Below are 20,681 nucleotides of genomic sequence, written 5' to 3'. Positions count from 1 at the left end.
AAAGAGTGGTGATTGGAGCGGATTTCAATGGACATGTTGGGGAAGGGAATAAAGAGGATGAGGAGGTGATGGGGAGGTACGGTCTCAACAAGAGAAATGTGGAGGGCAAATGGTGGTAGAGTTTGCAAAAAGAATGGAAATGGCAGTGGTAAACACGTATTTCAAGAAGGAGGAACACAGGGTGACATACAAGAGTGGAGGAAAGTGCACACAGGTGGATTACATCTTAAGCAGGAGATGTAACCTGAAAGAGATTAGTGACTGTAAGGTGGTGGCAGGGGAGAGTGTAGCTCGACAGCATCGATTGGTGGTCTGTAGGATGACTTTAGAGGTGAGGTTGAGGAAGAGAGTGAGGGCTGAACCAAGGACCAGATGGCGGAAGCTGAAGGAGGAAGACTGTTGCGTGAAATTTAGGGAGGAGGTGAGATAGGCGTTGGATGGTGGTAAAGATGGGTGGGATGATTGGGCAACTACAGCAGAAGTGGTGAGGGAGATAGCTAGGAAGGTACTTGGTGTGACATCTGGACAGAGAAAGGAAGATAAGGAGACTTGGTGGTGGAACGAGGAAGTACAGGAAAGTATAAGGAAGAAGGGGTTGGCGAAAAAGAAGTGGGATAGTCAGAGAGATGAAGAAAGTAGGCAGGAGTACAAGGAGTGGCGTCGAAAGGCAAAGAGAGAGGTGGAAAAGGCCAAGGAAAAGGCATATTTTTGGATACAAAAGAAGGGGAAAAGGATTTATACCGATTGGCAAGACAGAGGGACCGAGCTGGGAAGGATGTGCTGCAGGTTAGGGTGATAAAGGACGCAAATGGGAATTTGCTGACGAGCGAGGAGAGTGTGTTGAGAAGGTGGATGGAGTACTTTGAGGAGCTGATGAATGAAGAAAATGAGAGAGAGAGAAGGTTGGAAGAGGTGGAGATAGTGAATCTGGAAGTGTGGTGGATCAGTAAGGATGAAGTGAGGACTGCTATGAAGAAGATGAAAAGTGGAAAGGCGGTTGGCCCAGATGGTATACCAGTGGAGGCATGGAAGTGCTTCGGAGAGATGGCAGTGGGGTTGTTAACCAGATTGTTTAATAAAGTCTTGGAAAGTGAGAGGATGCCGGAGGAGTGGAGATTAAGTGTGCTGGTTCCGATTTTCAAGAACAATGGTGATGTGCAGAGCTGTGGAAATTACAGAGAGATAAAGTTGTTAAGCCACACCATGAAGTTGTGGGAAAGAGTAGTAGAAGCTCGGTTGAGAGGAGAGGTGACGATCTGTGAGCAGCAATATGGGTTTATGCCAGGAAAGAGCACTACTGATGCGATGTTTGCTTTGAGAATGTTGATGGAGAAGTATAGGGAAGGCCAGAAGGAGTTACATTGTGTGTTTGTGGATTTAGAGAAAGCTTATGATAGGGTGCCAAGAGAGGAGTTGTGGCATTGTATGAGGAAGTCGGGAGTGGTGGAGAAGTATGTGAGGATCGTGCAGGATATGTATGAGGACAGTGTGACAGCGGTGAGGTGTGCGGTAGGAATGACGGACCGGTTTATGGTTAAAGTGGGATTGCACCAAGGATCGACTCTGAGCCCTTTCCTGTTTTCAATGGTGATGGACAGGTTGACGGACGAGATCAGACTGGAGTCCCCATGCACTATGATGTTTGCAGCTGACATCATGATCTGTAGGGAGAGTTGGGAGCAGGCTGAGGCGAGCCTCGAGCGGTGGAGGTACGCACTGGAGAGAAGGGGAATGATAGTCAGTAGGAGTAAGACGGAGTACATGTGCGTAAATGAGAGGGAGGGTGGTGGTATGGTGCGGTTGCAAGGAGTTGAGGTGGGGAAGGTGGATTGGTTTAAATACTTGGGATCAACTGTCCAAAGTAGCGGAGAGTGTGGGAGAGAAGTGAAAAAGAGAGTGCAGGCAGGATGGAGTGGGTGGAGAAGAGTTGCAGGAGTGATTTGTGACAGAAGGGTAGCTGCAAGAGTGAAGGGGAAAGTATATAAGACGGTAGTGAGACCAGCTATGTTGTATGGTTTGGAGGCGGTGGCACTAACAATAAGACAGGAAGCAGAGCTGGAGGTGGCAGAGTTAAAGATGCTGCGATTCTCGTTGGGAGTGACGAGGATGGATAGGATAAGAAATGAGTATATTAGAGGGACAGCGCAGGTAGGACGACGCGACAAAGTCGCGACAAAGTCGCGACAAAGGTTTGGAGACAAAGTGAGAGAGGCGAGATTGAGATGGTTTGGACATGTGCACAGGAGGGAAACGGAGTATATCGGGAGAAGGATGCTGAGGATGGAGCCGCCAGGTTGGAGGAGAAGAGGAAGGCCAAAGAAGAGGTTCATGGATGCGGTGAGGGCGGACATGCGGGTGGTTGGAGTGTCAATGGAAAATGTGGAGGATAGAGCAAAATGGAGACGGATGATCCGCTGTGGCGACCCCTAACGGGAGCAGCCGAAAGAAGAAGAAGAAGAAGAGATGTGTCGGGAGATGTAGAAGACTGTGTTTTTCAGTTCATACGGTGGTGGAACGAGAGATGATGCTTTTTCCTCTCCTGTAAGAGAGGAAGGGGTGTGGCCTAGAGAGAGAGAGGTGTGGCCTGGACAGGAAATGACGCGAGGGGCGGGGCCTTTGGTCACTGAGTCGCCTGGAGAGCTGTTATGTTGGTAAAAAGGAAACGAGAGAAAAAGGAGTTCTCAGTTGGAAAAAAAGAGCCGAACGAAAGGAAAGAAGGGAAGCATCAAGTCAGTTTTTGGCGGTTTTTGAAGACTGCAGGCGGTTGAGAGGAGTGCTCTTGTCTCGAAGTGAGCTCTGAGTTTGGGGAACGGCAATCGTGGAGGAAAAGAAAGGGAACAAAGGAGTGCTGTGTGTGAGGAACGGCCGGATTCTCGAGGCGAGCGAACGAAGGAGGCACCGTGTTGGATCTGCCGGGAGAGACGCTAACCCGACCTGCACGTCGGTGATTCGACCGAGAGAGGCACTGAGACGACGAAGCGGGAGTCGGGCTTCGAGGCGGGAAGGCCGGAGAAGAGACGCCGGTCGTTCGGACGGTCCTTACCAACGACAGCGGCGCGTCACGTTTGCCGATCTGCCTGTGGAAGTCGGACCTCGACTTGGGCCTTGTATGGAGAACAGGCCCGGCCGGGATTTGTGTGCTGGACCGTGAGAGAGATCAGCTGAGGCCCATCTTCGACCCGACGCGAGGTCAGAGCGCGCGGTGACTGAAGGAGGAAGAACACCGCGCCGCCATCTTGCCGCGCAGCGCGTTCGAGCGGGAGTTTGAACCCGTGGACACCACTGAAATGAGAGCGAGAGATGAACCTTCAGAGTTTAGGCTTTATTCCATTTGATTGGAGCCGCTTCTGTGGGCACACCAGGAAATACAGGTTCAGCTAGGAGTACATAAGCAGAAACGTATACATGTGCAGTTAACCATTGCAGACTAAATCCGCGTAAGCACGGAGTTCGATATTATCTCCATTCTCACCAGTCAATGAGCACCTTCAGTTAACGAGCATCAAGTGGACAGCCGATGTCAATAGCAATGCCCCGGGGACAATCCACTCGTGCCGCAGAGAGACCTCCCCTTATACGCGAGACGCACAACATGTGATCCCGCGTCATGTCCCTCGATTCACGTTAATTCACCACATTCTCCCCACCTTTAAAATGTAACTAGGGGCCCATCTTACACACCATGATTGCTTTAGCACTATAGGAGTATACATTTCAAGCAACGCGGACTAATAGATCTACAGGAGCATACATGCCAAGCAGTGATTATTTTGAGTTGTAGGAGCATGGAAATGAGCATCGATATATGATATAATGGGCATATAGGAGCATGAGCAGCGAGAATGCCGATAATCTCCTTCACAGATTGAGTCGTCGAGGGGGCCTTATTCGTCGACCTCTCCGGGAGTAAACGGCAGTTTCACTTGAGGGAGACTCCCGATCCTCTTGGTGAGCCTCGACTTGTGCCGGGGATGACTCCTCGATCGCTCTCGGGGGGAACGCGGCAGCCCCGTCGCCTGGCGGAGTTCCTGGGGGGGAAATGTCAGAAGGAGGAGTGCCAGGAGGTGGTGTACCGGCGGGAGGAGTACCTGAGGGAGCCAGATGGCGAACCGACACAGTGGTCTCCCTGCCATCCGGGAGCCTGACATGAGCATACACTGGATTAGTGTCAATGAGTTCGACCCCCTCCACCAGCGGTTCATACTTGCTTTGTCGTACCGGGCGTTTCATGAACACTGTACCGGGGTGGGTCAGCCAGTTGGGCACCGTTTGACTGTCAACATAACGTCGTTGGTGAGTAAACATTCGTTCGTGAGGAGTGGCATTTGTGGACGTGCAGAGCAAAGAGCGTATGGAATTCATTGCGTCAGGAAGAGCAACCTCCCATCGCTCGGGGCCCAGTCCTCTCGATTTCAGCGCCAGAGTTATGGCTTTCCAAATTACTCCATTATACCGTTCCACCTGCCCGTTTCCCTGTGGGTTGTAACCCGTCGTTCGACTAGTTGCTATGCCGTGCTCTAATAGGAATTGTTTTAGCCCGGCCGACATGAAACACGGCCCTCTGTCTGAATGTATGTACGAAGGTCTCCCAAACATAGCGAAGAGGTCAGAGAGACATTTTACGACAGTGCCCGAGGTCATATCCGAGCACGGAAACGCGAAAGGGAACCTTGAATATTCATCAACAACGGTGAATATGTATCTGTTGTCTGTTTCGGTCGGTAGGGGCCCTTTGAAGTCGATGTTTAGTCTCTCGAAGGGGGAAGTAGCCTTGATCAGTCTGCCAGATGCCGCGCCATAGAATCTGGGTTTTAGTTCAGCACAAACAGGGCATGAAGCATTCATTTGTTTAATATCTTCAACAGAATAGGGAAGATTTTGTCTGCGTACGAAATGTGCCATCCTGGTTACCCCTGGGTGGCACAGAGACACATGGAGGTCTTGCAAAGCCTGACTGATTGTTGCCGAACTGTAGACCCGGGAGAAGGTATCTGCAGCAGGGTTTTCCTTCCCGGGCCGGTAAACAATGTCGTACCTGTAGCAGGCTAGGTCTATCCGCCATCTCATAATTTTTTCATTCTTAATTTTCCCGTTATTTTTCCCATCAAACATGAAAGCCACGGATCGTTGGTCCGTAACGAGCGTGAAGTGGTTTCCCAGTAAATAATGTCTCCATTTACGCAGCGCTTCGACGATGGCGTACGCCTCCTTCTCTATTGCCGAGTGTCTCTGCTCGCTTCTAGAGAGAGTTCTCGAGAAGAAAGCGACCGGCCGCCCAGACTGATTAAGTGTTGCAGCTATGGCGTGATTTGAAGCGTCGGTCTCCACCACGAAGGGCACCGAGCTGTCGATCGATAAAACCACGGACTTACTGATATCATCCTTGAGATCGTGGAAAGCTTTCACGACAGCGGCATCTGGTGGAAAGTTTTTGCAATGCACTAGGGGATGTATTTTCTCGGAGTATTGCGAAATCCATCTTGCATAGTAAGCGAACATCCCGATCACCCGGCGCATTGTTTGCAAGTCCTGAGGTGGTGGAAGCTCACGGAGCGGGCGCAATCGCTCAGGATCAGGCTTAATTGTGCCGTCGGCTATCGTGTAGCCGAGAAGGTCAATTGACCTTGCCGAGAATACGCATTTCTCGTAGTTGAGAGTCAGATTATATTTTCCAGCAATGCTCAAGAATCTGTCCAGATTCATGTCATGTTCCCCCTGATCCCTACCGCACACTGTGACATTATCCACGTAAACAAAAGTGTCTTCGAGGTTTTCATCTGAGATGATGTCGTCCATAACCCGTTGGAAGCAAGCTACTCCATTCGTGACACCGAATGGTATCCTTCTGAACTGGTAGAGGCGCCGCCCTGCCTGGAATGCAGTGTACGGTTTGTCTTCCTCTCGGATGGGAATTTGATGATAGGCGCTTCGCAAGTCGATGGTACTGAATACCTTATAATTGGCCACGCGTTCGACCATCTCATCTATGCGCGGCAGGGGTAGGCGTCGAGTTGGGTGAAGCGATTGACCGTTTGGGAATAATCGACAACCATCCGTCTCTTATGGTTCTGACTGCTGGTTACTAACACCTGTGCGCGCCATGGCGAATCGCTCGGTTCTATAATTCCCTCCTCCAGTAATCGCTTGGTTTCTGAAGTGATGAAATTCATGTCAGCAGTGGTATATCGCCGCGATTTGATCGCTATCGGTTTGCAGACCGGCGACAAGTTAGCGAACAGCTGGGGGGATGTCACCTCCGCGGTGGTCAGCGCATTTAAAATTAGACGAGGATTGCTTCCTCCAAAGGGTATTTTGACGCTCGTGTGCTGCTTGAGGACATTATGACCCAGAATTACGTCTGCGCACAAATCACGAAGCACCAGCACCTTTACATCCCGATGCGTGTACCCTTTTACGTCCAATTCAACATTGCAGTACCCTCGTACGCGGGATTGTAGTGAGGTGGCGGCCATGCATACCGTATTGTCAGTCGGGTGGATTACCCATTTCCTGCCCTTCACTAGCGAGCTGTTGACGAAACTTTCAGAGCTACCGGTATCAATCAGTGCCTCAGCCATATGCCCGTTAATTCGCACGTTGATGATAGCCTTGGATAGATTCCCCGGGGAGGCTGCAGTTAGTTTATTTTGCGAGTAGAGAGCCGCAGAAGTGGGTTTATTTCTCCTTTGAGTAGATTTACATACCCTGGCATAATGCCCTTTCTTGTCACAATTCATGCATGTGGCATCTCTGGCAGGGCATTTATGACGGGGATGCCTTTTGTACCCACAAAAGAAGCATTTCGTGGACATCCGCTTGTTACGAGCGACATTCGTGCTTTTGGACGCGGTCCTCTCGTCCATGAGCCATCACTAAGTACTCTGTGTGTGTATGCATGCTGTTTGTTTGAACGTGTTGTACAAGGCATATTTCGTAGAATCCCCTCGAAACCTTTCGACCGTGGTTCCTTAGGTAAGAACAGGTTAGTGATAGTTAGTATAACCATTGTAGTGTTTATTGCTTGTGTTGTGATCCCTGATGTTCCCCAATAAATCTGGTTAATTCTGATGAAGTTGCCGCTTTGGATTAATTTGTGTCGCGTCGAGGAACGATCCGTTCGATTGGCATATAAAACCAAAAATGGTTACAGGCCGGTAGACTCCGCCCGGTCACTGACAAAGCCAGTCTGTAACTAGGGGTTCTATCTCCCCAACTGGTAAGGTACAGGATTACGTTGGTATCGCGATTGAACACTCGTGACCCGAGGCCTGTGCCGAGCCGGCCGGCGTTATCGACTCCCGGAGACGGCGGTGACGAGGCTGGCATCTCGGTCCGGGTCAGATTCCCGCCACCCCGGATCCGCAACAATATGTAACGTGTTTCCCATTATCCTATGATCTACGTAGCTTTATGAGAAATGTCAATTCCTACTTCTTACATATTTGAGGTTTCATCACATTTCACCTTATTTCTGCTACTTACTGTGGCTTGGATGTTTTCGTATTATTTTTCTCTTTCTTTTATTTTGTTTTTCTTTATCCTTATCTTTATCGAACCTTCCATCCAGTAGCTTTATGCGATTTCCATAAAAAAAATTGCTTCTACATTTACACGGGAATAATCAGAGGAGGTTTCACTAGTAGAGAGGAGTTATCTCGGGGGAGTGAGTGAGCAAGGGCTTTTAGAAGAGAGCCATGTAGGAGTAGAGTAAGTGAAGAAGCAGCCAGAAAATGACATTTAGGGATGACAAGGCTCCAGGGCTCGATAATATACATCCAAGGGTATTGAGGGAGGTGGCAGAGCAGTTGGGCGTGTTGTTAGCGGAGATCTTTAATACCTCGTTGAAGTCAACACAGGTCCCGGAGGATTGGACAGTAGCAAAAGTAACACCATTATTTAATAAATGCTCCAGAGGAGAATTGAACTATTAACCTGTTAACTTGACTTATGTTGTGGGAAAGGTGGTGGAGACATAAATTAAGGAATGGATAGAGAAACCATTGTAATATTTTAAAGCTAATTAAATGTAGTCAGCATAGATTTACCAAATAGAGATCTTGTTTAACAAATTTATTGGAGTTCTACAAAGTCGTTTCTGGGTGGACAATGGAAGTGCAGTGGATGTAATAATATATTGTTACGGTGCCGGTGCGTCGGCCGCGAACCGACCACTCTAACAGAACCGCAAGTCGAGTCGGCCCGACCGATCGCCCAGAATATCGATCGCCACCTGGATAATTCCGAGGCCGACGGGTCTTTGTGCAAGAACCGAAATACGCCAATGGGCAGACCACGTGGGGTAGGGTCGATTGCCAATCTTCAATTAACCTAAATACCCACGTGATCCAACTACCGGAGTATTCCACCCTCGACGGAACTCGTACAGAACAAGCCGCTTAAGCGAGCCTGTCCCATGCGCGATTCTGAACGGCTTAATCGCCAAGAACCGTCGGTCCAAATGTCCCGCTATTACGACAAACCAACGGCTTTCTAACTGCCAACACACGAAATGCTCAGTCAATGAAAGAATCGACGCGACGAGATGAAAACATTTAACAGTTTGGGTATTTATTAATAATAATGGGGAACGAGGGAAGCACGTTATAGCAGAACTATACCGACTATACGAAATGCAATACAATAATTTACAGCACACAAAGCACTTAACAGTTTCCTACTGATTAGATGGGCCCACGGACACACGTACGCACACGCACACGCCCACGAAATGGTGGCTGATGCCTTTAATACCTGACTCCAGCTTGGAGGACAGATGAGCTGAAACCCAGAACCTATCTCGAACCTCTCCACCTCGTGTGGTCTTCAAGCTGTTCGGACCCGGGCTCCAGCGAGAGTGAGCTGGATCCAATCGCAGTGAGCCGCAATCCTTCCTGAGCTCCAGCGAATCCTCTCGTGCTTCCGAACACGTGCTGGTGAGACGAGGCGCCGATCCTTCCCGTCGATGCGTGGCTATCTCGAAGAACCACCTCCAAGATGAGGCCGATGAGTCGCACCAAGCGGAGAACAAAGAGCTCCACGAACCAAGAAGAGCCAGCCGAGCAACCAGCTCGATTCTCTTCCGATGAACAAAGCCTCTCACAACACGAACCAACAACTCCGAGCCGAGCAACCAGCTCGACTCTCTTCCGATGAACAAAGCCGACTCTCTTCGACGAACCAAGCCAGAGCCCAAAAAGCGAACCAAGCCAAGCAGACCCCGAAGGTCTGCTGAAAAGCCAAGCCGAAGCAAAAAGCTCTCCAAAAAGCACCCTCCTCGCCAAGCAGAACCGAAGCTCACTGAACAAAAGTCTCAACCCTCGCTGAGCAGAACCCAAAGGCCTGCTAAAAGCCAAGCCAAAGCAAAAAGCTTACTAAAAGCCAAGCCAAACCAGAAAGCCTTCAAAAAGCCTCCTCCCTAACCCAAGCCAAGCAAAACCCAAAGGCCTACTGAAAGCCAGCCCGAACAAAGCAGAGGATCTCTTCTTTATTGTTATCGGCCCCCTCCCTCCGCTCCCGGCGTGAGTCATGCCCTCGTGCTCCATCCCTCGCTCAACCACGGGTGAGAGGGAGTTGTTGACGTCATGAATCACATCGTCATGAATCGTCATGAGGGCTCTTCTTCCTCTTCGCAGAAGAGGGGGAGGGGCGTCTCCATTGTGTTATGATCGCTCCCCAACTATTAAATTGAATCCTGCAGCACACTTAATCGATTTCTGCCCATTAAACAATGGAGGGTGAGCTATCTCGGGAACAAGCACTTATCGACATAACTGACTGAAGGAACCTGTATGTTGTGTGCAATCAAATTCCCAAATTCGTAACACTTCCCCCTCCCCTTTTTACAGACTCGTCCCGAGTCATCAAATTTTCGTGTGACCAGTATGTGTAAGTTTTCCCCAAGTACGTTTTACCTTCGGATCCCTGAGTGCGACATTTCTTTATAAGTGTCCCAAAAATAAATAACCTAATGCGCTGCGTAACTAACTAAACAAACTCACAGACTCTTTCGGACAACTTAACTAAAATTGCCGGCGCTAAAACAAACATGCAGGTGGGGTTCAACTTGTCAACAATTTTCATTTAACTTATCCATTACATGACACTAACCATGGCCCAGGACCTGTGATCTGTGAAAGGGGAAGGGTAAAAGTCATTGTAAAGTCATTGGTGCAGGGGAATGGATGGAGATGGTCGCAAAACACAAACATGGACTGGATGCACAGGCTGCCTGCAGGGCAGTCCTCACAAAACTGGATGATCCTGGCGCACATGGTGATGGATGGACACAGGGGCAAATGCAAACAAGGGCTAGCAGGCATGGGGTCATGGCAGAGGCAGGCAAACTAGGCATGGCAAGGCAGGCCCATGCAGAACAGGCGGCTGCAGCACAACAGGCCGGCAGGTGAAGCTGGCCGGCCTCTGGTGTGGTTCCATCAGGTCTGGAGGGAGTGCGGTGGTGCCGGCCGCTCTGAAGGCGGGCTTGGACCGAGCCTACTGTCTCCCCACTTAATCGCCTTTGCCTGTCGCTGTCCATACCCACTCCCTTAATTTGCCACACAACTCAACAAAATTTAGTTAGCCCCTATATTTTTATGATTTTTATTTCCCTTTTTAATTGTCTCCCTCACCCCCTTTATCGTCATTGTCCGGCTAGCCTATCATGTCCACCTAGCCTACTCCAAACCCCTACGTTCCCTCTCTGGAGGGGAATAGGGAGAGACTGGCGTCCTGTCTCGAGGCCCAACAAAGCCTCAGAATGGCCTCCTCAGAGTTCAGCGATCTACCAAGGTGAGTCCAGCGGCCTACAACGAGCGAAGGGATGGATGGTGCGAAGGGGTACATCTCCTATCTACCCTAACATTCATTAACCTGAAACTACCCCGGGGCTTTCAAACAAAACGACTGACACTTTTAAACTATCGGTTCTGAAAACCATGATTCCCGTCACCTGTGTTGGTGTCCATTATAAATTTTGGCCTTGCCCTCAAATTTTCATTCGTGCTCTCGCAAAATTTCCTGGCTGGGCAGCGTGGCTCAACTGGCAGGAACTCCCCCTCTGTCGAACTCCAACCATGGCACCCCCAGGCCCGCAGGCTGCCTCCGAGCCCAGCTGCTCCCTATGAACGCGGGGGGTTGCCCTCTCTGGAATTGCCCCCCTCCAATGCCCATGTGGCGTGTTGACGCCTCGGGTCCCTTTCCAAGGGTCGCCAGTGCCCACTACACTACCCCGGGGCTTTCAAACAAAACTGCCCCCGTGGCATTCTGGCGCTATGGGTCCCGTTTCCGACGGGTCGCCCGTGCCCACTACACTATCCCGGCCCCTCTTGGGCCCTTGGCCTACCCTGGCCAACTAATCCGGTGCCCTCTAAACAAATGCTCAACTTTCCACAGCCACGCTCCCAGCCGATCCATGAACTCTTGCACCCTCCAAACGGGTTTCGTGCCTTCTCTCGATACTAACAACAAAACGACCTCCTTTTAGTAAATTTAACGACCCACTAACTAACATTAAACGGTCCCCGGGGTCCCTTGGGTGGGAATCACTCCTCCCCCCAATCAGTCATCGCACCATACATACCACATTCGCTCCACCCATACACTTGGGCCCACTGTCCCACACTCATTCCTCACACACTTTCCATTTCACAACTCACACCAGCACTCTATACTGCCATCCTTCTAACGAAATCCCCTGACTAACTCGTGCTCCCTCGTCATCCCTTAAAACTCATGCATGTTCCATTTACTCTAGCTAAACTACGTCTCCACTACATATTTCCTGTCTGTCCATGTCTCCAAAAATCCCAAAAATTCCCATTTCCTAAATCTAAACTGAAATCCCTCTAACTAATCCATTCCACGGGTTCCATGAGGCCTTGTCCCTGCCCCATGAAGCCGGTCTAACTATCGATAACCCATCCCCCTAACTCGTAGTTCCTGTGCCCCCTAGCAAGGGGGTCTTCTACCCTCTGCCCAGGGAATCCTGTTTACTCGAAGCGAGGCTTTTCCTCCTTCTCTGCATCTCCATCGCGGTGGTTTACGGTACGCCCGTTCGTCCTTATGGGCGTTACCGACGTCCCCTTCAACAGCCACTCCGTGCGGCAATGACGTCACTCCGCCAATTCCGAATCGCGCTCACTCGCGGGGAATTCCCCACGCGGGACGTGCGCTGTTCGTCCCGCATTCGTGCCGCGAGATTCCCGCCGATGACGTCACACGCGCACCGAGCCTGCAGCTGGCGCGCGCGTAACGTCCCGGAAACCCGCTCCGTGTGCTCCGCAAACAGAACACGCGGTAAGCAGCACGAAATGTCCCGAACACACGTCCACGTGGGGACCCGCGTGTTCCAAATCCACCTAACACTTGCCATCTGAACCGTCCTCGCGACGGCCTTTTTCGATACACGGGACGTTCCTGCGCCGGCTTCCCTGTACGAAAACGTGCACGCGAGGGCCGTTCGCTACCTGCCGAAAGGGCCCGCACACGACGTCCCGTGAAACCGGCGTGGTTCTCGAAACAGCTACAAGCGGCCCTTTTGGCTCGCTGTTCCCGTCCCTTGTCTGGACCCGTCTGTCCATTTCCACGCGCGCCATCTTACTCACGCACGCCATTTCACTCACGCACGCCATCTTACTCACGCACGCCATTTCACTCACGCACGCCATCTTACTCACGCACGCCATTTCACTCACGCACGCCATCTTACTCACGCACGCCATTTCCCTCATGCTATGCGCACGTTTCAGCACGCTTTTCGCCACACTCATAAACACACGCACCGGGACAATTACACTGGGGATCCACGCGACCACAAGGGGTCCCAGGGTCTCCATACCCCCCCAAGCTCCGCGTGTACTCGTTAACAGCACTCGCCCCCCCCCTAACTCGCAAAGCTCGACCGGACCCACCTCGTCGCGATCTGCTTCAAGGGGGCACATCATCTCCCTCCGTTCCTGAAGAAGGCTATCCTGCTGCTCGCACCGGGTCACGACACATTCCGCCAGCTCACCCCCATTGTCCTCCACTACCTCCACCTGTGTGTGCTTGTCTTTCACCCCGTCCAAGTCACCCTCTATCTCCTGTGTCTCTGTTATTTCTGTCACCTCCTTCATTATCTCCCTCGTCTCTTCGTGTCTCGTACACGTCTCAGTCACCCCATTTAATTTTTCCCTCTCTGTAACCGTCACTTTCTCCGTTACCTTTACGAGTCTCGCCAAACGCATCTCCCGAATTATTGTGACCTCGCCCGTTTCCATTGCGGGACCGACACAATCCACACTCCCCCTCCTCGGTTCGGAGTCCCTGTCACGTGGCGTCGCCATGATTCCTCTTATGCCCGTCCTTATTGCCTTCTGCCCTTCCTGGAGGTTTTGCCCCATGCGCTGCATTTCACCCCGCATTGTTTGCATCTCACCCTTCATTGCATCCATGTTGCCATTCATTTCTTGCGCATTTGTATCCATTTTGGCGTTTATTCCCTTCATCAACGCCTCAAACATCTCTCTCACATCAAATAACCTCATGGCAGTCGATTCGCCATTATCGGGCGCGGATCCGCCGGGGACCGGGGAGGGAATTTGATGGGGGGGGGGTGTGAAACACCGCGGCCCCCGCTCCTGCGCCCCCTCCGTGCTCAGAGTTCGGTTGCGGGGAAAGTTCAACCTGCATGACGGAGTCCTGCACGGTGAATTCGTCCTGGGCCTCTGGTTCCATTAACTCTACATCCACCTCACTACCCACCTGGCTCAGCTCGCCTTGGCTGAACGTTTTGCGTGCTGGGAATAAAATTTATAATGATCGTAATTTGGGGACACGGGGGGGGGGGGTTTCCTCCGTATACCCCTGATCCGAATCCGTCAATTTCGCTACGGAGAGGGAGGGGTCCGAATCGCACTCCTGACAACCACTGTTATGGGGTCGGTCGCGAACCGACCGCTCTGACAGAGCCGCAAGTCGAGTCGGCCCGACCGATCGCCCGGAATATAGATCGCTGCCTGGATAACTCCGAGGCCGACGGGTCCTTGTGCAAGAACTGAAATACGCCAATGGGCAGACCTCATGGGGTAGGGTTGATTGCCAATCTTCAATTTACCTAAATACCCACGTGATCCAACTACCGGGGTATTCCACCCTCGTCAGAACTCGTACAGGACATGCCGCTTAAGCGAGCCTGTCCCGTGCGCAATTCCGAGCGGCTTAATCGCCGAGAACCGCCGGTCCGAATGTCCCGCTTTTACGGCAAACCAACGGCTTTCTAACTCCCAACACACGAAATGCTTCGTCAATGAAAGAATCGACTTGACGAGATGAAAACATTTAACAATTGGGGTATTTATTAATAATAATGGGGAACGAGGGAAGCACGTTGGAGCAGAACTATACCGACTATACAAAATGCAATACAATCATTTACAGCACACAAAGCACTTAACAGTTTCCTACTTATTAGACGGGCACACACACACACACACACACACACACACACACACACACACACACACACACACACACACACACACACACACACACACACGCATGAAATGGTGGCTGATGCCTTTAATAACTGACTCCAGCTCAGAGGACAGATGAGCTGAAACCCAGAACCTATCTCGAACCTCTCCACCTCGTGTGGTCTTCAAGCTGTTCGGACCCGGGCTCCAGCGAGAGCGAGCTTGATCCAATCCTTCCCGAGCTCCAGCGAATCCTCTCGCGCTTCTGAACACATGCTGGTGAGACGAGGAACCGATTTGTTGAGGAACATTTCAAGGAGACAGGACCTGATACGTTGGAAAGGAGGCGATTATGAGGGGATCTGCTGGAGATGTTTAAGATAATTAAGGGTGTGCACAAGATAGGTGCAGTAGAGTTTTTTTTGAATTTTTAATTTTGGCAAAGTGGACAGTATTAGGACCAGCGACCATTGGGTAAAGAAGATTGGATTTAGGACACTTTTAAGGCAGAGGTCTTTCAGTCAGAGAGTGGTTAATGCATGGAATGGTTTCCCAGGAAAGGAAGTGGCAGCGAGAGGGTGGATAGGTTTAAATGGGATTTTGATAGGTGCCTGGATGCATTGGATATATTGGGGTACGGGGATATTAGCTTTTGTGGCTACTAGGTGTCACAAGTATTTGGATGGGTGACGATATTGGAGTTGGTGCAGTGCAGGCATGATGGGCCGAATGGCCTCCTCCTGTGCCGAAGTTCCTTGTGTCTATCCTTAAAGAAGGAGGAAGAAGAGGTTAAGCTTCATTTTAAAAGTATGACCTCATGGTGTCATGTTTTTGAAAGTCCATTTGTTCTGCAGAATTCATGCATACTGAATGACAAAAGTGCTTTTCAATTGTTCAAAACCCCCCAAAAGGCTGCATTTATACAATGAAGAAGAGGTGGTACATAGTAACCCGTTAGGAGCACGACATGAGATGGTAATGTATGATGGCATTGCTGTAAACCCAGTCCAAGCAACTCTATGGTGATGGGACAGTAATACTGTATTATGATTCACCAAAAGTATTTTGGCTGATGAGTTCTTCAGCAACACCTATTTTATATATTTTTACTCTGCGCGCGAAGTGAAAAGCGGGGTTAAGCAATTGATTCACCTTGTTTTTCTGTCTGTCTGTCTGTCTGTCTGTCTGGATAAATGTCAGTTTATGATCGAGGAACAACTTCATTTCAATTGAAAGTTTTATTTTGAACACAAAGTGGATTACGAATCGGAAAACGAACCTGCAGTTTTGCAGTACTTTGGCTCTGATTGTGGCAAATTGTATGGCATTGCGTTCCAATCACGCATGTGCAAAGAGGAGTGAGATAATTTTTTTTGTCTGTTTGTCTGCCTGGCAGTCAAACAAAATTGAAAATCATTCCAAACAGGAAACTTACTGTTTCTAAGGATGTCATAAAGGACACAAACAACTGGTATGAAGAACTCATGTAACGAGTTATACAAGGTGATGTAAAATATGCTGCATTGATGGCGATAAACTTTCGAAAAGTTTTTTTTTCTCTCACCTTTAAAATTGGTTCACGAGCACCAGCCAGAGTGACCACTATATTCGTTATGTCTGTGTGTCTGTCTGTCTGGCCAGAGCATAACTCCGTAGACTTTGATCTGATCTTGATGATACTTGGTTATGTGTTCGATATCAATATCTAGTTGTGTTTTCCTGGATGAGGGTGTGGCTACGCCCACAATGGGCGTAGCCACGCCCAAAAAATAGCCATTTTTGGGGGGTAGTCGGATTAAAAATCTATCTTCTAGGGACTTGACTGAATGGAATGGGTTCTTCGGTATTTGAATAGCAAAATGAATTATCTAAAACTCGTCGTTCGATTTATTTATTTATTTATTTATTTTTTCATTTTCGTCACAAGGTCAAAAACCCAGAAAATTGCGAATTTTGACAAAATAATCATACGACCGCCCAAACTTTGAGAGCAAGGATGACAATATTTTTTTTATGCATAATCTTGAGGTCATTCCCCACCTAAAGTCTTGAAACCATTTTTCTCTATCTTAAACACCTTGTACGTGGCGCCCCCTTCAAGTTTGTTTTTACGCTGATTTCATCAAAGTATGGATAATCCGAGGAGTGTGAAATGCCAGATAGCGTTATATTGTTCCTGGAATGTTCCAGAGGAAGTTTTGCACCAAAGGTCATAATCCTTGACCTTTGACCTTTTTGGCCACAAAGGTCAAATTTTCAAAGTTGTGGGAATCGAACCGGGTTTTCGACCTTCTTTGACGAATTAACTCCAATAAGCTAGAGCATGTATGCTGTTTCCTTATTTTAATGTCCACAACATTGTTTTGTGACCTTTAAAGGTTATGCAAAGGTCAAATTTTGAAAGTTGTTGAACGAAACCAGGTTTTCGACATTTTGCAGCTAATAACCTGTCATCCTTACCACATCATGTTGATCATTTTTATAACTTGGTCAAAAATTATCACATCGTCTCATCCTTGACTTCTGAAACGATCTACATCGTCAAATACCGCTAGTGAGCCATTGTCGTCTTCAGACTTGTCTTGATTTTATTTAAATTGAATTATATACTTGAACACCGAAGATACCGGGTGTAGTGGCGTGCGCCTGTAATCCGGCTACTCGGAGGGTTGGGTTGGAGGATCGCTTGAGGACGGGTGCTCTGCACTGGGCCACGCTATGAGAGGGTGTAGGGCAGCCCGGAATCATGGCGAAACCCAATCCATATCCCTGTGTCGTAAGAGGTGACCAGGGTTGCGTCAGGAAGGGCATCCGGCGTAAAACCTCTGCCAAAATCAGTATGCGGATCATAACGGATGATCCGCTGTGGCGACCCCTAACGGGAGCAGCCGAAAGACGAACAACAACAACAACTTGAACACCGAAGAACACAAATTGTCTTTTTGGTACTTTCAAAAACATTCAGTTTCATAGGATGAAATATTATGGCATTTTAATTTCATCTCGACCAATCAAATTTGCTGCTCGCAGACCCCACCATGGTCTTTTTTTTTCTCAAGATTGTGTGGGATAAGGTGTTTTCTGAACTCCCTAGTTTGAGATGGTAATAGAAAGCTCAAAATATCCTGAATACTGGGCACATTTAAGACGGTCTCAATTTCTCTGGTCACTGCTGAGAACAATATCGGCGAGTGAACTTGCCCTATCTCTCAATCTAAATGCATTGGACTTCACAGTGCATGGTACTGCTGGAGCACTCTTGGCACGGGTTTTGCCAGATGGTTTGCTTGTGCCGGGTGTTTTCCATTGTCTTCCCAGCTGTCAGTCATGGCAGTAACTTGTCATTTGTTCAGGGTTCCAGCAATAATGCGCCTACTCTTCATGAATGGGACCGTCAGGTCATTAACCTTCACTGACCAGTGCGAGCAGACGGGTCTTCCAGCTTAATGTCCTTCCAATGGACAGCACACACATTAATGAATCATCCTGCATGGAGAACATTTTATAACTGGGTCGAGATTCAAACTCAGAAAAACAGTTCAGAGGTGAGTGTGCACACCTCGAGGCTATCCTGCCAGCCCCAACTTGCCCCACAGTGGCAAAAGAACTGAAATGGAAGAATGTCAACGTCATGGAAATTTTCCTGAGGTGTTTATAGTTTGTATAACATGGTGGGAAGCACAAAGAAGATGGGCAGGGAAAGATCAGCTCCAAGAAGTGGTTTTATTTGAAGCATCAGTCTCGATGGAAACGAGAAACAAGACTTCAAAGGCATCTTATAGTGGAGGAGAGAGGTGTTGTGTTGTGGAAAGATCGACTCTGAAAAACGGAATTCCTCATGACATTGTGGTCTGCTCTTTCTTGCTCCAAGATGTCAGGCATGTCGGAAAGGCTTGCACAATTTTGTTTACAAGGAGCCTGGAGCAAGACAATGAGAACGAGTTGCACAATTGCAGATGTCGACCCAATTATTGCAGATATCTACACAGTTCCACAATTACATATTGCAGATATCTGTTCCTCATGATAATATCTCCACCTGATTAGATCTCGGCTGTGATTGGCTAAATTTTGTTGCCATGGCAACCATCACGGTAACTTGGCTTGTGAAACGTGATGTTTCAAAACAGTTCAAAAGTTAGCTTTCATATGACACAGATCTATCCCTCAAACCACTCAAAAGGCAGGTGATCTAAAATATCAGTTCCTTGTCCTTAAATTACGCATGTTGTCGAACTTTAAAATTCACATGGCTTTGCAATACACGGTAGAGACTTTCCGGCAGACAGTGAGTATCTCACTCTGCACATGCGTAAATGGCGTTCAACAGATTGTGGTTGTATTATGTTTTAAAGCCGATTTAAAAAAAAAAAAAAAAAATTTGTTATGTTGTGGTTACAATACCCAAGAGATAATGTCGCTCCCTTCCATTGCAATCATTGGAATGTCTTTAGCCATTATTGTGCTGGGCAGTATGACATTTACCAACAATTTGGTGGATGAACAATTCGGCGATCTCTCGATCTCGATCTTTAGCGATGTATTTTGTCGTGTTTTTGGCTGATTAATTATTTGACAACCGGCAGTCTGCCTATCGTGCAAACCACAGTGTCGAAATCCTTCTTATCAACTTATCGAATGATATTTTGAACGAGATTGTTCAGAGCGTGCGTAAATGGCGAGTTAACTTGCCCTATCGATCAAGTCAATCCTTCAGCTTCCCCATGCAATAGTACAGGATGTTGGAAGGATCACAGCTGTGGTGTTATAAGACCTTTCGGCAGCATTCAACACTGTTGATCATGGTATACTTGTAAATTTATTGTCATCACTTGGTGTTCACGTTTGTGCCCTGGACTGGTTCAAGTCTTACTCGTGTGAGCGTCAGCAGTTGGCATGTGTAAATCATGAGAAATCTGACCCAGTCCTTTTCAGTTGTGGGGTCCCACAAGGATCTGTTGGCAGACCGTTGCTGTTTGCTCTTTATTTGAATGGACTCCGGCAGGTGTTACAATGTCACAATATCAACTATCACCGCGATGCTGATGTCCAGCTTTATGTATATTTTGCCCCTCACCAGAATGATGCGGTGAATATCCTTTGTAGACTTGAAGCCTGCATCGAGGATGTGAGAGCTTGAATGAGTTCCAATTCACTCAAATTGAACAATGATAAATCTGAACTTATTTTGTTTGGTTCAAAATTGCAACTAGCAAAGATAAATGGTTCAAATATAAGCACAGGTGACTCAACGGTCACTTGTTCAAAAGCTTGTTGGAACCTTGGTGTTATGTTTAACTCATCCATGTCAATGTCATATCATGTCTCCAGCATTTGTAAATCAGTGCCATACCAATTACGAAACCTCGGTTTAATTCACAAATATCTCACCTGTCCAACAACAGAGAAACTTGCTCATACCCTTATTTCATCCCACCTAGATGTCTGTAACTCCCTGTTGTATCAGCTTCCGAACACACAACTTGCCTGTCTCCAGAAGTTACAAAATACTGCTGCACGTATTGTCACACTGTCCTCTCGAAGAAAACCCACATCACACCCAAACTGGAAACATTCCACGGGCTCCCGGTTTGTGATCGAATTGTGTTTAAGTTGTTGTTGCTCGTGTTTCATTCTTTGCATGGTTCTGCTCGATCCTAAAATAAAAGTTTAATTGTTCAGTATAATCCCACTAGACGCTTTCGTTCATCTGATGCTGATTTACTCGTTGTACCCCAGACACACAATTATTGGGGGGGGGGGGGCAGATCCTTTTCTCATGCAGGTCCTTACCTTTGGAACAAGCCCCCACAAATTATCCATGGTTTCTCCTCCCTTATTGCTTTCAAAGGCACACTTAAGACCAATTTCTTTCGCAACAGTTTTAATTGAATGAGAGTATTTAATTTGTGTTTTATCTGTTTCTGAAATAAATTGTTTTATTGCAGATTAGGATGTTTTAATGCTTGATTTGTTAGTAATCTAATTTTTATTTTATTTTATTCTTTAACGCACCATGAGCATCAGTACTTGATGGATAATGCTATAAATATATGTTGCATACATAATAAATAGATCAAACACCGTGTTACTCGGTCATAACTCGTCAATCCCATGTTGTATTGAAGCTGGATTTCTTAGTACCCAGTCATCACTGCCAGCAGTTATAAAGTGGCAGTTCTACTTATTATTATTTTTTATTCTGTAACACGCCATGAGCGTCATCACTTC

At 48.2% G+C, this 20,681-nt stretch overlaps 1 long non-coding RNA gene across 1 annotated transcript in view; it reads left to right on the top strand.

Annotated features, from left to right (window-relative positions):
- LOC147025193 (uncharacterized) overlaps positions 1-20,681 on the top strand; it is an 83,772-nt gene that overhangs the window by 9,028 nt on the left and 54,063 nt on the right. The gene's annotated exons all lie outside the window — the stretch shown is intronic.

Source organism: Eptatretus burgeri, chromosome 6, assembly GCF_056783735.1.
Source record: "Eptatretus burgeri isolate ZD-2024b chromosome 6, Ebu_testis_v1, whole genome shotgun sequence".
Lineage (NCBI taxonomy): Eukaryota > Metazoa > Chordata > Myxini > Myxiniformes > Myxinidae > Eptatretus > Eptatretus burgeri.
The sequence above is the reverse complement of the archived record's forward strand: the minus strand, read 5'-3'. Positions and strand labels throughout refer to the sequence as shown.